Raw genomic sequence first — 6009 nt, 5'->3', positions numbered from 1 at the left:
CTTTGTTTCATTTTTTGAAGTGTCAGTATAGAAAGAAGGGTATATGCTGATGTTGGGCAGTTTCAGGGGTTTATTATTGTGGACTTCTATCATTCTTATTCAGCATCAGCATCCCTTTCATATATTTGGGCAATACCCAGAGAGAGAGTGCACCTTATACTATCAAAGCTGACAATGCTCACTGTCACTTTCCTAGTGTCACAGACCCAACAAATCCCATCCTCTTTGTTTATTTATTTAAAAAAAATTTTTTTTTTATCCTCCCCCAAGGACATTTTTTGCATTCATCTTCAGATAGAACAGGAGGGAGAGAGGGAGGAAGAGAGAGAGAGAAACATTGATGTGAGAGAGACACATCGACTGGCTGCCACCCACATGACCCCAAACGGGGCCGGGGACAAACTGCAACCAAGGTATGTGCCCTTAGTGGGAACCGAACCCAGGTCTCTCTGGTCCACGGGCTGACGCTCTAACCGCTGAGCCAAACCAGCCAGGGCCAATCCCATCCTCTTTAATTTGGGTTCCCTGAGACAAGGGAAGTGGGGAAGAGAGAAAAGCCAATAAAGGATTAATTAATGAGCAAGTTAGTGCTATGGACAACTGTGGACTCAGTCCATATGGGGACTTTCAGAAACAGTGTGAAATGAACACATTGGATGTGTCCCTCTGAGGGACAAGAAAGCTGAAATACTTGTTGACTATGAGACAGAAAGAAGAGTATGCTTTGTGGAGTTCTTTAGAAAACTTTGGCTTCCTAGTTTCAGATACCGTACCCTCCCTTTCCTCTTCCCTTAACATGATGTGATGGCTGGGACAAAAGAGCCAATTTGCAACTATAAGAGTAAGTAAAAGAAAAAAAGAGAATAAGTCAAACTGAATCAAGGAAATATCAACTTATATTACTGAGCCAGTAAAACTGTCTACCTCCATTCTTCTTGTATATGGGAAAAAGGTACTTTGTTTTAAATGTCACCACAGTCAGGTTTTCTATTATCTGCCACCAAAAGCATTCCAATCCCTAAATAATTTATCTAGTTTTTCTTGCAGCCAAGGGCACAGGCCACAACTTGGAGCCAAAAGGTAATGATATAAAGAAGTAGACACTGTGGGCAACCTTTCTTGTGATGGGATAGTAGTGGCAGTGGTTATGGCGGCACCATCCACTGTGTTGATACTTCAGACCTTATTTTGCTTCCTGGTGGTCTTCGCCAGGGACACCGAAAATACACTTTCTGTATTGAATAATAATTGTTACTACTCATTGAGTATTTACCCTGAGCCAGGTATTTTGTAAATTTTCTCATCAGCCATTCAAGATGGACATTAATATACTCTGAGGTTAACTGACTTGACCAAGATTACACAGTTAGCAAGTGGCAGAGTTGGGATTCAGGTTCAGGTCAGAGTGACACCAAAGCCAAATCTTAACCACTACATTATACTGTACATTTTCTTCTTCTTCTTTTTTTTAATCCTCACCTGAGGATATTTTTCCATTTATCTTCAAATAAAGTGGGAGAAAGAAAGAGAGAGAGAGAGAGGGAGAGAGAAAGAAACATTGATGTGAGAGAGACACATCAACTGGTTGCCTTCCGCATGACCCCAACCAGGGCCAGGGATGAACTGTAACCGAGGTACATGCCCTTGACTGGAATCAAACCCATTACTCTTTGGTCCAGTTTGATGCTCTAACTGCTGAGCCAAACCAGCCAGAGCTCTTTTTTTTTCTTTACTGATATTATTTTTAGAGGCGGGGGGGAGAAAGAAACATCGATGAGAGAGAACATCCATCAGCCACCTCCTGCATGCCCCCCACTGGGCATGTGCCCTGACCTGGAATCAAACTGGTGACCTTTTGGTGCATGGGTCAATGCTCAACCACTGGGCCACACCGGCCGGGAGTCAATATTTCTTTTGCCAACTTGTAATTTTTGGACTTGAAACCACAACTCAGGCTGGAGCCTGGGGTCCATCCTAAGAGAGGAAGAAAGATGGGTTTGCATAGATTATTGTCTGTCATCAGCCCCTTCTGGCAGAGGGAGAGAGGATCTGCCCAAATGCAGACAGGCTCTGAGCCAGGCTGCACAGATGCAGGCAATTCTCTGAGCCAGGCTGGGAAACACTCCAGATAAACTGCCAGACTTCTGTGTCTGAAACTCTGAAAGATAAGGAAGAACCTTGGGTGGCACCCTCAGAGACAAAGCAATTCTGCAGGCTTAGAAATGTGCTGAAATCAGGGCAAAATGAGAAAACGGCAAAGTACATGAAAAGGGGGCATGTGTGAGAATCAATCAACTCTCTGTTGTCAGTTCTTGAATGCAAAATGATTAACTGCACTCCTTTCTCCCTTTCTCTTCCCAAGGCTGGGTTTCAAAGTCTGAGGCTCAAAACCCTAAAACCCCAATCCAGTTTTCCTCCCACCTTCCATTCACCCATGCTCCAAGTCTCAGAGCCACTTTGGGCCCTCCACTCTTTTCTTTTCTTTTTTTTTTTAAAGTTGTAAACACCCACAACATTTTTATTTATTTACTTACTTACTTACTTATTATTTATTTATTTATTTATTTATTTATTTATAACCTCACCCGAGGACATTTTTCATTTTTTGTTCAGATAGAGTGGGAGGGAGAGAGAGGAACAGAGAGAGAGAGAGAGAGAGAAACATCGATGTGAAAGGGACACATCGAGTGGTTGCCACCTGCACGACCAACCAGGGCCGGGGACAAACTGCAACCGAGGTACGCGCCCTTCGTGGAAACCAAACCCGGGTCTCTCTAGACCGCAGGCTGATGCTCTAACCACTGAGCAAAACCAGGCAGGGCTCCACCCTTTTCATTTAGTTAACATTTCCCATAAATATCTATTGAGTATCAATTTTGAGCCAGACAGGCATGGACTCGAACCTCAAGGTACTTACAGAGAAAGAAGACATTATAAGATAATTGCACAAATAATTAATTAGGATTGTGAGACCTTCCAGGAAGGAAAAGTAGCATTCAATAGGTGTACCCCTGGGGAACTAGATCTAGACTGAGGTTCATTCAAACCATTCTCTTTCCATTTGTCTTACTCCTTATCCTCTCCTCCTCACTATTCCCTTTATAAGAATGGTGTCTTCTGCCCTGGACGGTTTGGCTCAGAGGTTAGAGCATCCGCCTGCGGTCCAAAGAGACCCGGATTCGGTGCCCGCTAAGGGCGCGTACCTCGGTTGCAGTTTGTCCCTGGCCCTGGTTGGTCGTGTTGGTGGCAGCCACTCGATGTGTCCCTTTCACATCGATGTTTCTCTCTCTCTCTTCCTCTCTCTCCCTCCCACTGTGTCTGAACAAAAAGTGGAAAAATGTCCTTGGGTGAGGATAAAAAAAAAAAAAAAAAGAATAGTGTCTTCTATATGGTCCCCTCTCCTTGTCCTCATACCATAGTCTTGATTCAAGCCCTCAACACATTTTTGTATGTCTTTTTTTCTATTCATTTTTTTTCTTTTTTTAAAATTGATTTTAGAGAGAGAGGAAGGGAGAGGGAGAGATAGAAACATCGATGAGAGGGAACATTGACTGGCCACCTCCTGCATGCCCCCCCACTGGGGATCGGGCCCACAACCTGGGCATTTACCCTGACCGGGAATCGAACCGGCGACCTCTTGGTGCATGGGTCGACGCTCAGCCACTGAGCTACACCGGCCGGGCTTCTATTAATTTTTTTTCTTTATTGGCTTTTAGAGAGAAAGGAAGGGAGAGGGAGTGATAGAAACATTTATGAGAGAGAACATTAACTGGCAGCCTCCTGCATGCTCCCACTGGGGATTTGGCCCACAACCTGGGTATGTGCCCTGACCGGGAATTGAACCGGTGACCTCTGGGTGCATGGGTCAATGCTGAACCACTGAGCCACACCAACTGGGCTGTATCTATCTTCTAACAGGTCTTCCTGCCTTTTTGCTCACTCAAGCCCATGCTCTACACCACAGCTAGAGTTGTATTTCTAAATGAAATACAACTAGCTCTTTCTTGCTTTTTCTAAATTAAGATTTACCTCTCTTGCCTGGCATAGCTTGCTCAACACCCCTGCCCCCCTTTTTTTGCCTTATCTCCTATTCCTCTCCTACAGGAATCTCTCACCTCAGCCAGTCCAGAATGCCATCTCCACTGTTATGTACTCATGTTTGCTCTGCAGTGTTCTACCCATCTACCCCAGCCCAGTAAATGACTATTCTGAATTCAAGGGTCTCACTGAACATGTGCCTAATGAGAGTACTCCATGGATGAGGGTAAGATCAGCGAGGAGGAAAAAGCTGGAAGCCAGTAGTCAGCCCTTGTTCTGATGACTATCCTAGACGGTAGTACCTGTTTCCACAACAGACTGTAAGCTCCATGAGGGCAGTGACAGGGTCTGACTTGTCCACTGCTGTGACCCTACTTGTGCCTAGTACAAAGTAGCAGGGTGCCTAGCACAGAGGAAGAACTAAATACTGTTTTTCTCTGTATAAATAAGCAAATGAATAAGTAAAAGTGACATATACTCCCACTAGAACTGTAAGTGCATGTTTAGAGTCCTTAAAAGATTAGAAGTTTCCTAGGGGCAGGGGTTGTGTCTTACTCATATATGCACTCTTTACAAAAACAATCACTTTATAGCCCTGGCCGGTTTTGCTCAGTGGTTAGAGCGTCGACCTGAGGTCCTGAGAGACCCGGTTCAGTTCCCGCTAGGGGCATGTACCTCGGTTGCAGTTTGTCCCCGGCCCTGGTTGGTCGTGCGGGTGGCAGCCACTTCATGTGTTCCTTTCACGTCGATGTTTCTCTCTCTCTCTCTCTCTGTTCCTCTCTCTCCCTCCCACTCTACCTGAACAAAAAATGGAAAAATGTCCTCCGGTGAGGATAAAAAAAAACAAAAACAAAAACAATCACTTTATAAAGTGGTTCCACATAGATTATTGCTTGTTTCTCATTACAACCGCATGAGTTTTTTTCTTTTTAAGATTTTAAAATTGATTTTAGAGAGGAAGGGAAAGAAATACCAATGTGAGAGTGAAACACTGATTGACTGCCTCCTGCATGTCCCCCCAGCATGTGCCCTGACCAGAAATTGAACTGGCAACCTTTGGTGCAAGGGACAACATCCAACCAACAGAGCCACATGGGCCAGGGCAACCTTATGGATTTTTATCTCAGTTTTATAGATGGCAAAACTTTCTTTCTTCTCCTTCCTGTTTCCTCCTCTCTCCCCCCTTCCTCTAGGACGAATATGTGGTGTAGGCATTTCCTGTCTCTAATTGAGAAAGAGATTTAGAAGTGCTAAATGCAGAGGTGATTACAATGAGAGCCAGGGAGGCTATATGCTAAGTACATACATGAAGCACTCAAATACAACCTTTTGATGTTATGTCTGAATGAAGTCAGAGTGTGTGTGTGTGTGTGTGTGTGTTAAATGTAAATATTTAAAACATACAATTTTTGTACAATATTTTGTCTTGTAATTTTTCTTTTAAACATACTAAGAGTCACAAAATTGAGAAGAGGCCCAGATTCAGAGAAGTTAGTCTAATAAAAGTCTGACCCCTAGTTAAGGGCCTAAGCCAGGACTAAAACCCAGGATATCTCCTCATTCAAAGAGGCAACACTACTTCAAAACTGCCCCAGATTATTTCAAGATGGTCTATATATAGAGGTTAAACTCATGGGATTTAGAGTCAGATAGACGTGTTCCTTTCAAAGGTAAAACAAATTACTTTATGACCTTGGCAAATAATTCAGCTTCCTCATTTTAAAACTGGAGGCCATAATGGTACCTACCGCAGAGTGTTCCTATTAGGATTAAATGAAAATGTGCTTGAAGCATTCAATACAGGCCTGGCATGTAGCCAGCACGCAATAAATGGTAGTTCTTATTATAAGAACTGTATTTGTTGAATGAATGACTGGCATATAACGCCTGCATTCAACTTGAAGCTTGGAACTATCACAGTCGTTCAACTGAAGGGATAGGAACTACAGCACTCGCCAATTTTTTTCTGAA

This window comes from Molossus molossus, unplaced genomic scaffold (assembly GCF_014108415.1).
Source record: "Molossus molossus isolate mMolMol1 unplaced genomic scaffold, mMolMol1.p scaffold_m16_p_12, whole genome shotgun sequence".
Lineage (NCBI taxonomy): Eukaryota > Metazoa > Chordata > Mammalia > Chiroptera > Molossidae > Molossus > Molossus molossus.
Note: the sequence above shows the minus strand (reverse complement) of the source record.